At 41.4% G+C, this 18,345-nt stretch overlaps 1 protein-coding gene across 1 annotated transcript in view; it reads right to left on the bottom strand.

Annotated features, from left to right (window-relative positions):
* CNTN3 (contactin 3) overlaps positions 1–11,008 on the bottom strand; it is a 331,480-nt gene extending 320,472 nt beyond the window's left edge. The window contains exon 1 of the mRNA XM_078075960.1: positions 10,888–11,008. The gene's annotated coding sequence lies outside the window, so the exon portion shown is untranslated. The remainder of the gene's footprint in view (positions 1–10,887) is intronic.
* Positions 11,009–18,345: the final 7,337 nt, after the last annotated feature.

Raw genomic sequence — 18,345 nt, 5'->3', positions numbered from 1 at the left:
TCCAATTGTGGCCAAGATCTTGTATGGTTCCATTTGTCCTTCTGTACCTATGTAATTGGCATGAGAATAATTTCTACCAGGGAATTTCTCCTTCAACCTATACCTCAGAATTAGATGTATAAATATCTGAGCCAGTCAGACCTGAAGCTTACGCAAAGAAACCCAGCCAGGCCCAGCCAAGATCTGCCAACTCCCAGCTGACCCATAAAAATATAAGCAAGCCCATAGCATAACAACATATGATAGGACCTAGCAGAAGCTCTAATGTGTCAGTAATAGTTTGGGTCAACTTTTTGTACTTCCACCGTAAGATGTAGAGACTATAATAAAATCTTAGACTTTCAGCCTTATTTCATAATTAGATAAGATTTAGGGGTATAGTTCCTGTGGACAGGTGGAGTATAACAGGTGTACATGTGACTAAAAGTGTACTTTATGTGTAGAAGACTAAGAGAGGTAGATTATGGTAGATTATATTACTATTTGTAAACACCCACTTATCCTCTCCCTCCTTTATTGGCCCTGCTCTGACTTCTGGCCAATGAAATGTGAAAACAACCTGATATATGACCAGTCCCAGCCAACGCTGTAAATATAACTTTATAGTTCAAGTAAGCCTCTTGGGTTTCTGCCCTTGGCTGTGAAAATGTGTCCCAAATCAGGGCCTTTCTTAACCTGGGCTCCCTAGAAACAAAGGTTTACTAAAGAATGCTCTTGCAAGAAAATGCTATGGGGAAGTATAAAAAGGCATGAACATGGGGCGCCTGGGTGGCTCAGTCAGCTGAGCATCCAACTCTTGATTTTGGCTCAGGTCATGGTCTCAGGGTTTTGAGATTGAGCCCTGCATCAAGCTCTGTGCTGAGCATGGAGCCTGCTTCAGATTCTCTCTCTCCCTCTGCCTCCCCACCTTCTCTCTTTCTCTCTCTCTCAAAAAAAAGAAAAAAAAGAAAAAAAAGAAAAAAGCATGAACCAGCAAAGGAGAAGCCTGAAACTTAAAGTATTGCAACTGAGACCTCGGTTGGTCTTAGGGGCTTTCTGCAGCTGGGATGGCCTTCAGAGTTCTCCTAAATTAAGGCAAAGGGACCAGGTTTTTGTGCCCAGGCATCAGCCAGTCATTGGCACAGACACCAGCCAAGAGGAGGCATAATCTTGCCTGGGACAGCTCCCTCTGCAAAGGGAAGCTCCCCAGTGAGGGATGAACCTGTGAGCCATCAGCAGCTGATATACCAAGAGACATGGGTAGGTATATAAAGCCCTAAATTGGCAGACCTGGATGGAGCTCCACAATACATACTACATTAGCTGTACCTTCACCCTGGAGCCCAGAATGAAAAGCCACATGGCTGGAGCAGGCACACTGTCAATCAAGAGCATGGAAGAGAACCATGCTGGCCCACCTCTGACCCATAGCTTTCGGGTAATGCGGGTGAGTAATATTTGTCTTTAGAAGCCAATGAAATCTGAAAATTTCATTGGCTTCTTACCAAAGTAAAACTGACTGGCACATTTATAAAACAACAAAAAGAGGTAAGACCTCACATTTTTAAAATATTTTCTTACATTTTTAAATGTGTTTTTTTTTAAAGATTTATTTATTTATTTTAGAGAGAGAGAGCACGAGTGGGAAGGGCAGAGGAAGAGTGAGAGAGAAATCTCCAGCCGACTGCACTGAGGGCAGAGCCTGATGTGGGGCTTGCAATCCCACTACCCTGAGATCACAACCTGACCCGAAACAAAGAGTTGGACACTTAACCAAATGTGCCACTCAGCTGCCCCAAATTATAAAACATATAAATTATAATTATAAAACATATACGTGTGCTGCTGCTGCATAAACTACCCTAAAACTTAATAATTTAAACACAGTTTATTTGCTGATGATTCTGAATTTTACCAGAGTTCAGCTTGACGGTTTATTTGCTAGTTTTGCCTGATGTCACTCATGTAAGTCAATCATCCAATGGCTTAACTGGGACTGCTGGCCTTCCATGACTGACTACCAGTTCTGGCTATTGGCTCATACTGGTTGTAGGCTCTGTCTTTAGGTGGCCTCTCAATCTCTAAAAAGCAGGCCTGAACTTCTTTACGTGGAGGTTTCAAGGCAGGAAGAGAACAAGAACATAAGCTCCCATCGCCTTAAGGCTTAGGCTAAAAATTCACAGTAACACCACTTTGGCTACTTTTTATTGCTCAAATTCAAAAGGCCAGCCCAGATTCAAGGGGAAGGAAAAGAGATTCCTAAAGAGGAGAGCAAGTCCCTATCATGCAAAGTGCCAAGAAAGATATTGTTGCAGCCAGCTTTGCAAAGTCTCCCACAGGGCTGAGGTGTGCTTTATCTTTTTCTAAAGGTATTTTTCTCTGAAGATCAAACAAATATATGTGATCTTTTCAATTAGAGACAATTGAAAACATTTACCCACTAGGGGTCAGTACAGAAAAGTCAATTCAAAACTATAAAGTGAAAACAAGGAAGAAAACAAAGGAAAGGAAAAAGAAGGGGAAAGAGAAGATGAGAAGGAAAGAGGAGCAAGGATTGGACTAACTCTAAAACACGTGGCATATTCATCCAATATACAATCCAAAATTCCTCCCTTTCATTTGATTTTATTCTCTTCTGCTTGAATGCTTACAAAACATTTGTACTTCTTACCTTCTGAATTTTATGAGTTGGATTTAATTCTATTCCTTACTCCAGCCTATGTCTTGGGTGGTGTATGCGTCTGTGTGTGTGTGGCCAAAGTGGGTCGGAAGAAGAAGAACAGGACATAATCAGATTATTAATAATCAAATGGAAGGAAAAAAATGAAGATTCAGGAGAAATACCCTGTAAGTAATTTCTAGAAAAATGACAAAAGATATTTCCAACCAAGCCATAATGCAAAACCATTTACAGCAGCAGCCAATTATGGCACTATTAGATTAAAAAGAGAAATGTCTATGTTCTAGAATTTCCCATTATATGGAAATATGCCCTTCACTTACAAGCATCTTCATAGAATATGTGGTTTCTGTCAAATAAAACAAAACCCATATATTGAGACCTTTCTGTTCTTTTTAAAAACTAACACTGCCACTAAGTGCCACAGAATCAATTCCACCGGGGTAATTCTTGTTTAATATTGGTGAAATAATCCAATAAATTAGTACTAAATATAAACATGTATATCTTTCCATTGCACATGAGAAAAATGTTATTTAATGGCATGAGAAAGTGAGAAAGAGAGAAAATCTTTGACCTACAAGCTTCAAATTTCAAAATTACACAGCTGATGATGCACACAGTTCTTGGTTGGTTTTTCTTAGCAAAATAAAAGAACTCTTAGCAAAGCTTCACTAAGAATAATCGACAAACTGCCTAACATATATAAATGTAAACATTTTTGTAGGCAAAGGGAATGGGAAGGGGTAAGAGTGCTGCTGTCTGCTGTCGCACACACCCGAATTTGGTACAAATGGGCCTTATCTGTATTCCAGAGCCTTCAGAATATTCACTGGAATTGGTAACGACTAGTAATCAGCAACTTTTCCACTGTTTTATATTCACAGAAGCGGCCAGCCCAAGTGAGTAGCAGCCATCAGATTAGATCACTAGCTATATTGTTCGGGTTGATTTTAATTGCCTGGAAAGGGTCATTACCATCTTCCACAATATGTTATTTTAAAGAGTGACTATTCCTACGTGAGAACAAAAATGGACCATGAGTCTGTTAGGGTTAGAAAGTGCAAGGAACTATTCAGTAAGATCTTGGCCCTGGTGGCATAAAAATCCTGTCCAAGGCTGATTACACTGACAAACAAACACACTTACCTGCAGAACTTTTTAAAACTAATATGGAAAGTCAACACAGATTCCCAAACCGATGACCATAGAGAACCACCCAAATGTCACATCCTGCTTTATAAAATGTCAAGACTTCTGTTTCCATAGCAACTTTTACATATAGGCAACTCCAAGGTGAATGAGTTCATGATATTTAAGAGCAACAAGATAAACATTTGCATGGGAAAAGGTCTATGGAAGGAGAGTATTTGAAATCTGGAGGACACTTACAAAATTATTACATCAGTGTATGTTTAATATGGAAACTGCAGCCATCAGGATATTTGTTCTTTAAATTAAAATCCTAGATACATGATTCTATACATGGGATAAAACTGCGTAGAGCTATACACACACTCATGTACTCAGGTTTAAAAAATATAGTGATAATTATAAATAAGGTCTGTTGTCTTGTTAACAGTAATGCACCAATGTCAATTTCCTGGTTCTGATATTACACTACAGCTAATATGCAGTATCACCACGGGAGGAAGCTGAGTGAAGGATGCACAGACCTCTTTGTGCTATGTTTGCAACTTCCTATGAGTGTAATCACTTTAAAATAAAAAATTTAGGGGCAACTGGGTGGCTCAGTAGGTTAAGCATCTGCTTTCAGCTCGGCTCATGATCTTGGGGTCCTGGGATGGAGCCCTGAGTTGGACTCCCTGCTCAGCCGAGAGTCTGCTTCTCCCTCTCTCTCTTCCCCTCCTCCCTGCTCATGCATGTGCTCTCTCTCTCTCTCTCTCTCTCTCTCTCTCTCTCTCAAATAAATAATCTTTAAAAAATGGGGCACCTGGGTGGTTCAGTCAGTTAAGTGTCTGCCTTCAGTTCAGGTCATGATTCCAGGGTCCTGGGATGGAGCCCCACATCAAGCCCCCCACTGAGCCAGGAGTTGGGCTCCCTGCTAATGTTATTCCCTCTCCTTTTGCCCCTCCCCCCCACTCATGCTCCCTCTCCAGCTCTGCTCTCTCTCTATCAAATAAATAAAATCTTTAAAAAAAAAAACTTTAAAAAAATAAATAAAATAAAAAGATTAAAAATGTAAGTTACCAGTTCTCATCCCCACAAATAACTCAGAAAGTCCTGTAAGGACCAAGGAATTTGTTATTTCAACAGAACAGTTAATGTTTCTAAAAGATCATAAATTGGGAAGCAGTGAAAAGGAAATGGGCTATTTTCTGAGGTATAATGGGGGCTTTCTATCGAAGGATAATTGGTGAGACTGTTTAATGCCCACAAGGCATCCCCCATCCTGTTTATAACTATATAGCTATTTATTGTTTAGGAAGATGATCTTTTGATTTGTTGTGAAGCATTTAGTTGTTTCTTTCATATTCAGTGTTTTACTCTAATAAATAATGGATTTTGCAAATTCCAAATTATCCCTACACTAAAATAAGCCACTTACATCAAGGACCAGCCATAAGTACTGACTACCTAAGCTTATGCCCCCTCTAGGGCATATGTTTGTCACAGAATTTTCTAAATTCTGACCATATCAAGATATCCATCTATTGTCAATTAATGAGTTGGCACCCAGAAACTGTGCAAAATACAATAAAATCTTCAAATTTTACACTCAAAAATTTTAAATCCAATAAAAAGAAGCCCTAATATAACTATAGTAGAACTGCATGTGAATGAAACAGATCAGATCATCCTCCTTTCATTCCGCAAATACTCACCAAACTCCTAATATGCTGTGCCATTCCACCCACAGACTATCAGGAAAGACAGATACTAAACAACCGTACAATATCAATTAAATTCTAATCCATTCTCCCTCTAAAGAAAAATTTTTAAGACACAGTTGGGAGCAGAAAGTATGGCGCTCAAACCTAGTCTGGAGGACACTAAAGGCTTCCCAGAGGACTAGATCAGTGGGTATCACCCAGACAAATGGTAGGATTAGAATTAAAGAGCTTTCCTGGCACAAATAACAGTGAATTGAGGGTGGATATGAGTTGAGATGTGAATGAGGGGCTTGGAGTGGAAGCCATGGGTGCAGGAACCTTGAAGCCAAAGCTTGAGTTTTCCAGAAAGTTTTAAAAAGCTCCTATAAATTGTAACTTCAAGTATGGGTAAGAAATAAAGGAAAGAAGTCTCATGCAGACAGGCTGCACTGGTGGCATTTTTTCTCTAGGCAACGGGTGTCCAACGATACAAGGTTTCTGGCTCATGGATGAATACCGCAGAGTGTGTCAGAAAGACTGGAGTACGAAAGGCAGTGGGGCGGAAGATGGTTTCTTAATCTGCTGCGTTTAGGTAAGAAGTATAAAGGGTGTAAAATGCTTGAAACCTGGGCTGGTGCATAATCACACAAATGAATGTTCTTGTATTTTTAATCGGTTGACTGGATGCAGGGACAAAAGAAGAGGATGGTGCCAAAGACTACTGGTGCCACATGCCTTGAGGACCACGATGAGAATAAATGAAAGAAGAGATCACCTTAAGCTTAAACCAGCTTGGGAGGAAAAATGATGAATCCCATTTTGACACAATGGGTTTAAAGTAGCAGATACCCAAGAGATCAAAGAGATGATGTGCGAGGTGACAGAAAGAACACTCTGTGAAAAGTCAGCTGCAGACCTCTGCTGAATATGAGCATTACTGACAGGATCTTTGGTCACAGGGGTGCTCCAGCCACATGTTGTGAACTCAGCACCCTCCAAAAGCAAAGCTCTTGTGCGTTTATCAAACTCCACTGTGAGCCAGATACTATGATAGGAGCTGCTTTGCAATAGCGAGTAAAACAGATGTGGTAACTGCTTATAAGATGCTTATGGAATAGTAAACAAAGAATCAGATAAGGAAATAGTTCCAAATTATGATAAGTGCTTTGGGGGATATAAAAAGAAACTGGCAGAGGGACCCTAATTAAAAGGAGGGAAATTAGAGAGCCCTCTTTTAGTAAACGATATTTAAATTGTGACCGAAGGGATGAGCAGTAGTCAAAAATCTACATCTGTGTGTGTGTGTGTGTGTGTTTGGGGGTAAAGACCAGAATGTGGACTACTAGGCAAGGGGATAAAATAGACCCTAAGGTCAGAAAGAGGTCAACAAAACTGCAGACAATGAAGCCTATGAAGTTTGTGTTCCCAAAAGCATGGCATGAGATGATGTTGGAGGGACAGGTAGTGTTTAAATCCTACATGGCTTCGTAGATATTTAAGAGTTCCGAATGCAACAGAAAATCATTTAAGTGCTTTGAGGAGAGGAGTATTAATTTAACTTACATTTAAGAAAAAGAACTGCCCTGACTGCAGTGCAGAGAATGACTTGGGGGAGGAAGCAAGAAAGGAGGCAGAGAAACCAGTGTAGTTAGTTATCCCCCAGGAGAAGATAGTGACTTGGAATAGGACAATGTGAGTGGAAATGGAGAGAAGTGGACAAATTTGAGAAATATTAGAATCAAAACACACAACAGATCTGAGTGGTACTAGTTCCCTAGAATAAGAGTATTTGAAGTACTGAAATGGTCCCAAGAATTCTTTGTCCCAAAGACAGTATAGGGACAGGCCCATGTATCAGCAATATAATCAAAGTGGTTTTTGAATTACAGATTTCATCCCTTAATATCTGAAAGGCAATCAAAGTCCAGCAACTAGGAAAAACAAATGGGACAAATTTGTTCTCCTGTTTCAGAACACAGAAAATTTACAATCTGAGTTATAAAGGCACCTAAAAGCGCTATGGAATTGCTGTTAACATATACAATCTATTACTTAGAATGCCAATATGTCTGCAATAAGCAATATGCATACTTTCTGAATTATTTTATCCTACTTAATAAAATAGTCATTTTTTCTCACTTTTTGCAAGGCAGCTTCTTGCACAGTAAAGATTCTACAAATATTTACATTCCAAGTAGCAGAGCTGTTTGAGATGCTATAAAGTTCTGCCAGCACTTCTATTACAAACCCTTATTTCTTGTTTATAACATGTACATAAAAAGGGGAGAAATAAAAATGTACTATGGATTGAAACTTGGCATACAAAGTTTCAACTACAGAGTGGATTTCTCCTGCAGCAAATTTTCAAAAGAAATGTCCCACTAGTATTAAAGAGGGCATGTACTGAATGAAGCACTGGGTGTTATACACAAACATCATGGAACACTACATCAAAAACTAATGATGTAATGTATGGTGATTAACATAACAGTAAAATAAAATTAAAAAAAAATGCCCCACGACATCTACTGGATAAATGGTGGGGGAGGTGGTGCAAACCAAAAAACCGCTTTGTATAGTTGATTTGTTCCTGAAATTTTTACACAAATTAGATCTGAGACTGATATCTGTTATCCCTTAATTTCAAAGAAATGTTCTATCTCCAACTACTCTGTGGCCAGCCCAACACTCAATTATTGCCAAGCATCTTTGCAAAAAGAATAGTATCTAAGGCAGTAGTATCAAGCATAAGAAAGGACATAGCCTACCAGCATTAAATGACTAGTAAATACATTTTAAAACCATCGGGACACCTCCGAAATGCTCACCTTCAAAGAGACAAACTCCCCTAAGATAAAAAGCTTAAAAGTGAACCAGTGGTGGTGAATGAATCAGAGATGGCAAGCAAACATGCACAGCATCAATTAATCCTCCTGCCATCGGAATATCTCCCATAGAGTTAACATTATTTTTTCTGCTAACGCCTTACTAACTGATGATTGGAAAACACAGAACACTGAACCAGCACCATGCACAACATAGTGATATATAGATCTGGCAGTTTTAAAGGGGCAATTATAGCTATATATCATTTCAGCACAAAACATATCAAGAGTTAATGAGAACTTCAAGTTGCACACTTAAATTACGCAGTAAAAACAAAACTAGAAGATGTGTGCTGAAATTGTGAGGAGTTAGGAACTTATAAAAGAGAAAGACATATTTTGCTAGCAGAGCGAAGAGGCTATTAGTTTGTAATAACTAGGCATATATGAAATGTGACAGTGACAAAACTGAACGTAAATCAACAATGGAAAGGCTACAGCTTGCTGTCTATAGCTAATCTTTGCTCCAGTTGAAACTGCTCAGTCCTATTAAATGTTTGGCTGCCATTTTAGGGAACAACTGGGCTATCTGGTTGGGTTGTGAAGGATGCTTAAAAGTTAGAGTTTTGGAGAAAGGACTTAATGCCTTCATGTCTTCAGGCTAACATTACTGATGTCCAGACAGTGCCCAGAACATGGGGCTGAATGCTATTGTCTGAGGCAGCCACTGCCTGAATCTATTACCCTGCAAATCAATTAGCCACTCCAGGTGTGTTATCCCACCTTCAGACAGGAGGGCCACACATATGCATCAGCCTCACCATTTACCCTAAATAAAAATGTGTAGCAATTTGCTCTATTTCCTTGGTGGATACTGTCCCTTTGGAGGGTCCTCAAACTATATGTTGACTCTCAACTGACTTCAAGCAAGCATTCAAAGACCATTAATGCCTGAACCCACTATTTTTATAATTTGCAAGCAAACATATTTCCATTAGCAAGGCTGAACCCTATCAGATGTCTTCTATGAACCACATTTACAAGAACCTGTCCCATTGCAGCCAGTGACTGGCATATATTAGGCATTTTTATAAATGTTGCTCAAATGGGTACGAGTAGTAACCTACAGACAACCTCCTCCCTCGTATCACACCCCACAAAGGGTTAAAACCACAACCTGAGATGCCAGGTCATTGCAGCCAAAGTCATGTTACTGTTAGTAAACACAACCAGCAAAGGAAAAGTAACACATTTGACTTTGGTATTGAGACATAATAGCTCTTTCAAAGGCAAATTACTCCTTTTCAATCACTGAAGGGCTCTGACTCATTGTTCTGATTAATTCCTGTTTTTAATCTATTTACAGATCCGGATTCTTTTTCAGCTAGTGTGATACTCATCTCTGTGGGGGTAAACAGAAACCACAGCTTGTAGAGGCCTCCTACCTTAAAAAAACAAATATTCTCGCTTAATCATTTTTAAATTATTTCTGGATTTACCTACTCACCATATGAGCTGGGGTTTCTGAGCTCCCTCCTAAACATCACTCATCTCCCCTCTCTCCGTGTTGCTTTCTCTATCTAGCTGTTTCCCCACATCATGGTTTGAGGTGAACAAATTGGCCACCCCTTTCCCATAGCTGTCTGTCCCCCTCCCTTTGGCTCAAACCAGAGATTGACTCTCTTCACCATAGCGGGTATTGTTTATTATTAAATCATTCCTCTGGGCACATCTCCTTGTTGTAAATCAATAAGCAAATGCAATACAGAGGACACACGGATTGGCGAGTCGTGCGGAGCTTTGCACAAGCACAGCCCATAAGCCGTTCGTTCATTTCAATCAACCAGAAAAAATTTCTAATGGTGCTGTGACTTGGGGTACCCAGTTGGCACTTCCTGGTTTTCCGTTCCTGATATTCTGTTACCTGCTTGGTTAGCTTTGCAGGGCTCCTTAGAAAAGGGAAAAGCAACCAAGACCAGGTCCGAGCTCAAGAAACCCGGACTATAGCCCATTCCAGAGAAAACCTGGCAAATAATCTCAGCAGAAGATCCTGTCCAAGGCTGCAGATTTGAAAGTGGAAAGAGAAGAGAATGCAGCTTGGAAAACTTGATCCCTAATCGAAGAATCCTCCGCCCTGGTTTCCTCGGAGCTAGGGACCAGGGAGGGGTTTCTGGCAAAAAGCTATCACAATCCTCCCGCCCCCTGCACTATGAACCTAGGATTCATCTTCAACACTCCTGCGGTTCACAACTTTCTTCCTTTCTTTTTTCCAACTTCACTAGCCAAATCCGCTGCGCTAAGGGCTAGCCAGAGGGACCCACCTCGCGTTTCCCCACGCTGAAGGTGGGGATGAAGTCTGGAAACCAATCCTCGCCCAAGAAGGAAAAAATATCTCCCCAAAGCAAATCTGCTGCGAGACGCATCTTTTATTCTCGGCCCGTCGGGTGCACATCCCCGCAAACAAACTTTAGGGCTAGGAGCCTTGGAGCCAGTGCGTAAAGTTTGCCCGGGCAGGTGGCTCATCGCGGTGCCCCGGGCCGGCGGGAAAAGCCGGGCATCCCTGACTCACCTGGTCCCTGCAGCTCACAAGGAGCCCGCCCGCCGGCCGCCGTTTCCCGGCGCCTGGGGGGCCGCCGTGCGCGCCCGCGCGAGCCGCAGCCGCAGCGCTCCGGTCCGCGCCGCTCCCCGCCGAGCCCGCGGCGCCCGCCCGCCTGCCCGCCGCCGCCGCCGCCGCCACCACCACCGCTGCTGCCGCACACCAGACTGCTGTGGCTGCTGCCGGCGCCGAGCGAGCGCTGCCTGCACCTCCGCCGCCCAGGCTCCGGCTCCGGCTCGGGCGCGGGCACTGGAGGGAGGGGAGAAGGGGCGGGAGGCAGGGGCGGGGAGCGCAGCGGAGCAGCCAACGGAGTCCCGCGCCTCGCGCCGGCTGCGCCCCCCGCGCCTCCGCGCCGGCCGGGAGCCCGCACCGCCCTGCGCTCCGCCGCGTGCGCCCACGTGTGTCCGGCCTCCGCAGGGCCTTGGGCGGCGGCGCGGGATGGGGCGGCGGTCAGCGTGTCACCGCTTGGTGGCCTTGTGTGCGCAATGCTGGGGCCCGGGGAGCATGGGGTTAAAGGTAGGAATTCCACTTCTAGGAAAGCCTCCTGCAGCTGCGCTCCCACAAGTGCGCAAAGATTGCCAGTTTCATATTAAAGCGGATAATTATTAAACGTTCGCTATGTACCAGGTAGTGGACTGCGCAATTTAAGGGAATTGGTTCATGGCGTCCCCAGAGCAACCCTGAATCTATTATTATTCCCTGACTTAATGATGAGGAAATTAATTTGCCTAAGGCCTCAATGAGTCAGTTATAAGAATAATCACAATTGTATTCTGACAAGGACCCTGTGAGGTACGTCTTATTTTATTTGCCTATGTACATGCAGGCAGTGCTTGGTTGGAGAACCTGGAGGTTGAGTGAAAGCCTGTTGAAGTCCTAAGCCCTTGCTTTGAACAGCTAGGCTGAACTTACTTCCAGTACCTGTGCAAAGGTTGTTCAGTCAGCTTCACACGTAGTTGAAAAACAATTGGAAACAACCTACCTGTCCATCATTAAGAGAGTGTCTAATTAAACTAGTGGAATGCATTGGACTATAATGCAGCACCTATAGAGAGGGAGGTACATTTATTACCAGTGGCATGAAATGACCTTCAGGAAGTATTGTTAGGGGAAAAGTTAGTTCAGGAAAGATATTTACAGTTTTTGTGCTTATATGCACGTCTATATATGCATATTTATGCATTCACAGTTTCTAGAAGGATGTCCTAGGATACTGTTAACAATACTCCTTGTAAGACTGTAATTGGGGCCGAATCTTATAATTCTTTGACATTGTTTTAAGAAGTTACCATAAGTTTACTTTCCTTTTATGGTAAAAACAAAAATCCAGTCATGTTTGTTTAATTAGGTTTAATAAGTTCACAGCCCTGTCTCCTCTTTTCTCCCTGTGATTCCTCCTGTCAGGGACAAAATTCATCATCAAGCGCAGCACCCTGGGAGAAGGAGACCTGAGAGGGGGTTTAAGGGAAATAGCTATTTTGACTGCTCTTTCTCATTCTTGCTCATTTCCCCCAAAAAAGTACCCCTCCCTAGTCCCCTGCAATTCAGAATAGAATTTGAATTGTTGGGAAAAATCTCAGTAAGCAGGTTTAAAAGACAAGACGCAAGCCCAGGTCCTGAAGGTGCCATGGCAGTGCTCCCGCCATTCTGGCTGGTAGGAAGGAACTGTGTCAAAGCCTTGAGCAAAGCAGAGGTCGCCCCAGAACTACTTGAGCAGTGATGCTGTCTCTCCCCATGAGCACACAGCAGGGACCTGGGATGCACTGGGTAATTTTCTCTGATGTTGGTCACTTTTGTCCAGTCTCTCCCTTTAGCAGGAAACCTTTCTTCCCTGTAAGAGTAATAGCTGGATTACCAACAACAACAACAATAAAGGCTAGCTTTATTTATGTTTGAAAAGGGGGGAGGCAAGGATAGATGGAACATGCTACTATCAATAAAATAATGTGCTTTTTCCCATCAGAATTAAATTGCAGTAAATTTGGGCTCCTTAAAGTCTCTCTGCTTAGGAAAAGAAAAAAAAAATAGAACAGGTATGGAAAGGTTGTTTATGGCCTTTTCAGTTGTTACTGGTTACTGTAAATAATCTTTTTGCTTGCAATCTGGGAACATGTTGGCAAACCCCCTGAGTGTGACAAAATGTTTTATTGAGTAGAACTGGTGTATTCTGGAAGGAACTGAGAAAATTTTACATGCAAATTATGCTCATGCCTGGCACCTAGCAGGTGGAATTACTGCCATGCCCACATCCATCAAAAGAAGTGCTTCTTCTCTTAATATTTTCAAGTTGATGTCTCATAATGCATTTCCCTTCTAATACATACGTATATACCCCGTCTAGTGGGAAAGGAAAGAGCATTTTCATCAAGGAGGGAGAGCTGGCCCCAGGCAGCAAAATGACAGGGGGAAGACAAGAAAGAAGCTTCCTACATTCGAGAAAAATCTAAACCTGAACCCCTCACCACCCTCTCCAAATACTTAGTCATTTCCAAACTCAGATTATATTGCCTGTGCTGGTGAAAACCGATTAGTACTGGAAAGGGATTTAATGGACTTTCTAATCTATGGTTATGGCAGAAGGTGGGGGAGGGGCATCTTAATTTGTAGGAGTGATGATGAACATTTAGTGTGAACCAGAGTTTCATAGGCAGAACAGGTAAGAGGTGTATAAATATATGTATTTAGAGAGATATGCATCATTTTATTTCCTCCCTCTGCTCAAAATGTAAAACATAATGTGAGTCAACTGAAAACCTGATATTTACCAAAAGTTGATACACAAGAGCAGGTTTAAATAAAATTCCCATCCAATTTCTGGGCCGGAAGCCCAGGAAATTAAAAAAAAAAAAAATTAAAGGCACATGTGGGTCTTCTCAGTGTGAATGCCGGATGGAGTTTTTATTGAATTTGGCCTCAACTGACTGTAGCATTATAAGCAATTTTGCAGTTAAGTTTCAGCAGCCATTTAGATGGCAAATCCTTTTTTTAGGGTATTATAACTAAGAATAATAACTTCCTTTTTATATGGCACCTTTTATATCAAAGCACTTTAAAGTGTGAGATCATCTTCCCATTATTAATATACCTCATCTGTGTTGGAATATAGAAGCTATTTCATGCCACTGACACCACATAACACTTCTTTGTTTGCCTGTTTATTGTGTAGCAAAAGGAAATGAAGGAAAATATCTGCTAAACCCACCGCCTGACATTCTTAGGTAAAAGTATAAATTGGGATGTAGCCAAGTTACTAAAACATACCTATTTCTATAAAAAGAAGTGTGGTGTCTTTTGGTTTCCATAGGTGGAAAGAGAGGTCCTGTGGACATTGCCATGCTACCGTTCCAAAGTTCTAGCTCATATCTAGATGTAAAGGTCATATTGCTGAGTATACAGAACTGTCATCTCTAGTGCTGGGACGGGGGTGCTTCTGTGGGTTCTTTGGGTCAAGCTACAAAGTAATAATACATTGTCAGAATCCAAGCTGGAGTAAAAAATAAGATGGCTACAATAACTGGATAATATAGTCATAAATCTTTTCATGAAACGTTCACCTTAAATATCTGATTGTCTAGTGAATATCCTTATTCAAGCAAGTTCTCCACTTTTCTGGTGAGAGGGTCAAACTGAGGGATTCTGGAAACTTGAACGCATATAAAATGCTTAGCACTGTGCCTGGGACTTAGCTCTGAATACTAATCAAATATAACGAATTCAGGTGCCTACTCATTTGTTTTCTCCGCTGAAGTTTGCCAGCTTCCTGTCTACAGTGGCTCTGCTGTCATTCTCTCTCCTTCACATGACATATCCCTATGTGACATTTTTTTTTTACATCTGTTTTGTATTGCCAGAATCCCTCACTAGAATGAAAGCTTCACGAAGTAGGGACTTTGTTTTGTTTACTGCTGCAGTCACAGCCCCGGCACGTACCTGACATACACATGATAGGTGTGCCATAAATCTTTAATGATTAGAAGAGCTTCCAGTGTGCCCAGCACTGTATTAATTGCTTGTACGCAGTACTTTGCAACCCTCACAACAACCCCATGAGGTGCCTACTGTTTCACCACCTTTTTACAGAGGAAGGCACTAGGACAGAAAAGTGAAGCCATATATTTGGAAGCTCTCCCTTCAAAGATTACGCGAGGTATAAGTAGCAGGGCTTGGCTCTGAATCCAGGGGTTTAATGCCAGCTTCTGCCCTCTGTACATCACTGTAGGTTAAAGTGGATTTTGTTGCCCATCTAGTCCAGCACTTCTAAAACTTTAATAATGCCTGCTACCGGGGATCTGATTAAAATGCAGATTCTGATTGAGCAGATCTGGGGTAAGGCTCAAAACTGCGCATTTCTCCCAAGCTTTTTGGAAGATGCCCGTGCTGCTGGTCCATAGTCCAGACTTTCAAGAGCTAGGATATGGTCCATATCTTTCAATACTAACATATAAGCCAGCTGGCACATTCCAAACTTTAGGGATATAAATTAATGGAAGTTAAAAACAGTATTGGAATTAATTGTGAAAGCATAGAATTCAACTTAGACATATTACTTCTAGGTTTACAGTGACTGGTCCGGAGGACAGCTCCGGACTGTCCTCATATTTATTGAGGACAAGCTCAATAAATATGAATTTCTTAGAAGAAGAACCAGAGGTACATAAAGATGATGTAACTATCCCCAGTTCATAGACAGTAGAGCTGAGAAAACCTCACAGCTGTTCTCTCTCTTTTTTTTTAAGATTCTATTTATTTATTTGATAGAGAGAGATGCAGCGAGAGAGGGAACATAAGCAGGGGGAGTGGGAGAGGGAGAGGCAGGCTTCCCGCGGAGCAGGGAGCCCGATGCGGGGCTTGATCCCAGGACCCTGGGATCATGACCTGAGCCTAAGGCAGACGCTTAACAGTTGAGCCACCCAGGTGCTCCACAGCTCTCCTCTTTTTGATCAGAAAGCTCTGGCTCCTCTCAATCAGTTTCTTAAAGGTAGATTTCGTGGAAATTTGGAATGGCAACAGAATGACAAGGTTAAGAGAGTTGGTAAAGAGGGTGTGCACAAATATAACTAGCAGTTAACACTTTGGTAGGGATGAGGTTGTTGCAAAATGAAGAAATGAGGCCATTTGAAGTTCACAGCTCTTAAATTGAAACACTACTACATAGCACCCTAAAGATTACTACATATACAGACCCTCCCCCCAATGTATGTGACTATACACAAGAAGTGTAGGTTTCCAATTTAGTAACTTTATATGTGTTCTTTTTTTTTTGCCCAAATATAAATGAGAACAACACTGTCTTCCCCATTTAAGTATGATCATATTTTAAAAAAGAAATTATTGAAAATATGAACTTTGTACAAAGCGATTTGCCTTTCGTTATTTCATTATTTTTGCTTTTTACTAGGGGTTTCAATAATTATTTTATCAGTCTATCTAAAATGCTTTCCCCAAGACTGCCAACATTTCTTGGAATAAAGATGAAGATTTTTTTCATATGCTAAAATATAGAAAATAATCTGTATATACTGATATTTTAATTCTGTTCACATTACTATGGTACTACTTTTTTGAGAGTAGTAAATTTACTGACATTAAAAGTGGGCTTCTACTCTATGTGTATCTTTGAAATGCTTTATATATCTAAAAACATCTTTGTTGATATCTTGAGATAAAGGCATTTTCTAAACTTGAGGCAAAAGAAAGTTCTTCATAGGGGAGTGTGAGAATGAAAAACAAAGTGTATCTTTATGAATAAAGAATGGCTAGTATTTTTAAGTGTATTTGTATGAAGTGTAAGAATGAAATTATGATTCTTTCAGTTGCTTCTAGCTGCTATAACAAATTACCGTGGACTGTGTGGCTTAAACAACAAACATTTGTTCTTCACACTTCTGGAGACTTGGAGTCTGAGGTCAGGGTGCCAGCATCTTGGGTTGTGGTGAAGGTCCTCTTCCTGGCTTACAGATGTCATCTTCTTGTTGTATTTTGACAGGTCAGAGAGCAGAAAGAGAGAGAGACAGAGAGAGCACAGGAGAGCAAGCAGGCCCTCTGGTCTCTTCCTATAAGGGCATTAATCCCTAGAGTCATGAGGGCTCCACCCTGACCTAAGCACTGCTCAAAGCCTCCACCCCTCAATACCATCTCATTGAGGGTTAGGATTTCAACATACGACATCTGTGGCAGGACACGAGCATTCAGTCCATAACAACAATACGAGGTAGGTTGAGATAAACTACTGTGCTAGATAGAAGACACTGATAGCCAACCAAGAGACAAGCAAGAAGTTTATGATGATTTAGTTGCTATCATCAGATCCTTATGAGCCTACAGAGTAGTGTGAAATAGTATTTGACAACATTTCTAGGCATCTATATCAAATGGGTTTTTCAGGCTCTGAAAAAGGAAACAAAAAAAGTAGTTTTATATTTCAACCAGTTTGCCCCTTTGCAATGCCTTTTCTTTACTAACTTGGTGTGGCGTTAATAAGAGTAACCATAGGTATAAAACAACATGGAGTGAGTGATCAATTCTGTCACCATTGTAGATATCTCACCATGACTACTTGATCTATAAAAGTAAGATCTGTTTCCATATTTGCTAATCACTGAGACTGTATCATCGGGAAAGAGTAATTTCCATACCTAGTCACAACTAGCCAAACACAGTGAACCCTTTTCTTCCTCCACAAGTGGAAGAGCTGCTGATGTCTAAGGTTTTAATGACGGCCTTGGGACCACTCACATGACCCAACACACCGCATACATGAAAATGTTCATGGAAAGAACACGCGTCAAGTGGTAAGTTTCTAAAATTCTTTTTGATTATGTGCCACTCATTTTGGTCATCTACTTTTGATATTTTTTTCATTTTTCTCAAAATGATTAAAGGAAAAGAGATTTTTCTCATCGAAACACATACTTCATTATGCTAAAATACCCTTTTGAGGAACTAATAACCAGAATTCTTTAGCCTAGTGGTTCTGAAACTTTTGCTGCACATCTGAATCAGTTGCGGGGGGGCTTTAAAAATCTAGATGCCCTGGCTGTACCTCATACTCTTTAGCTTGGAATCTCTGGGGTGTAGTACCCAGACATCGGTATTTTTTTTTTCACTGCCCTTGTGATTCAGCTGGGCCACAACGTTTGAGAAGCATCATGGGTTAAGTTTTGCCCCCCCCAAAAAGCTTTGTTGAAGTTGTTCCCCAACACCCGCATCTGTGTGAACAGGACCTTATTTGGACATAGGGTCTTTGCAGATGTAGTTAAATTAAGATGAGGTCTTACTGGATTAGGGTCAGCCCTAATCCAGTGACTGGTGTGCTTTTATAAGGAGGGGAATTTGGATACAGACAGACACATAGAGAGAGGGGGATGCCACGTGAAGATATAGAGACAGACACAGAGGGAAGGTGACCATGTGGAGATGGAGGTATCATGC

The sequence above is a fragment of the Halichoerus grypus genome, chromosome 1, assembly GCF_964656455.1.
Source record: "Halichoerus grypus chromosome 1, mHalGry1.hap1.1, whole genome shotgun sequence".
Taxonomy (NCBI): Eukaryota; Metazoa; Chordata; class Mammalia; order Carnivora; family Phocidae; genus Halichoerus; species Halichoerus grypus.
Note: the sequence above shows the minus strand (reverse complement) of the source record. Positions and strands in the feature narration are given on the sequence as shown.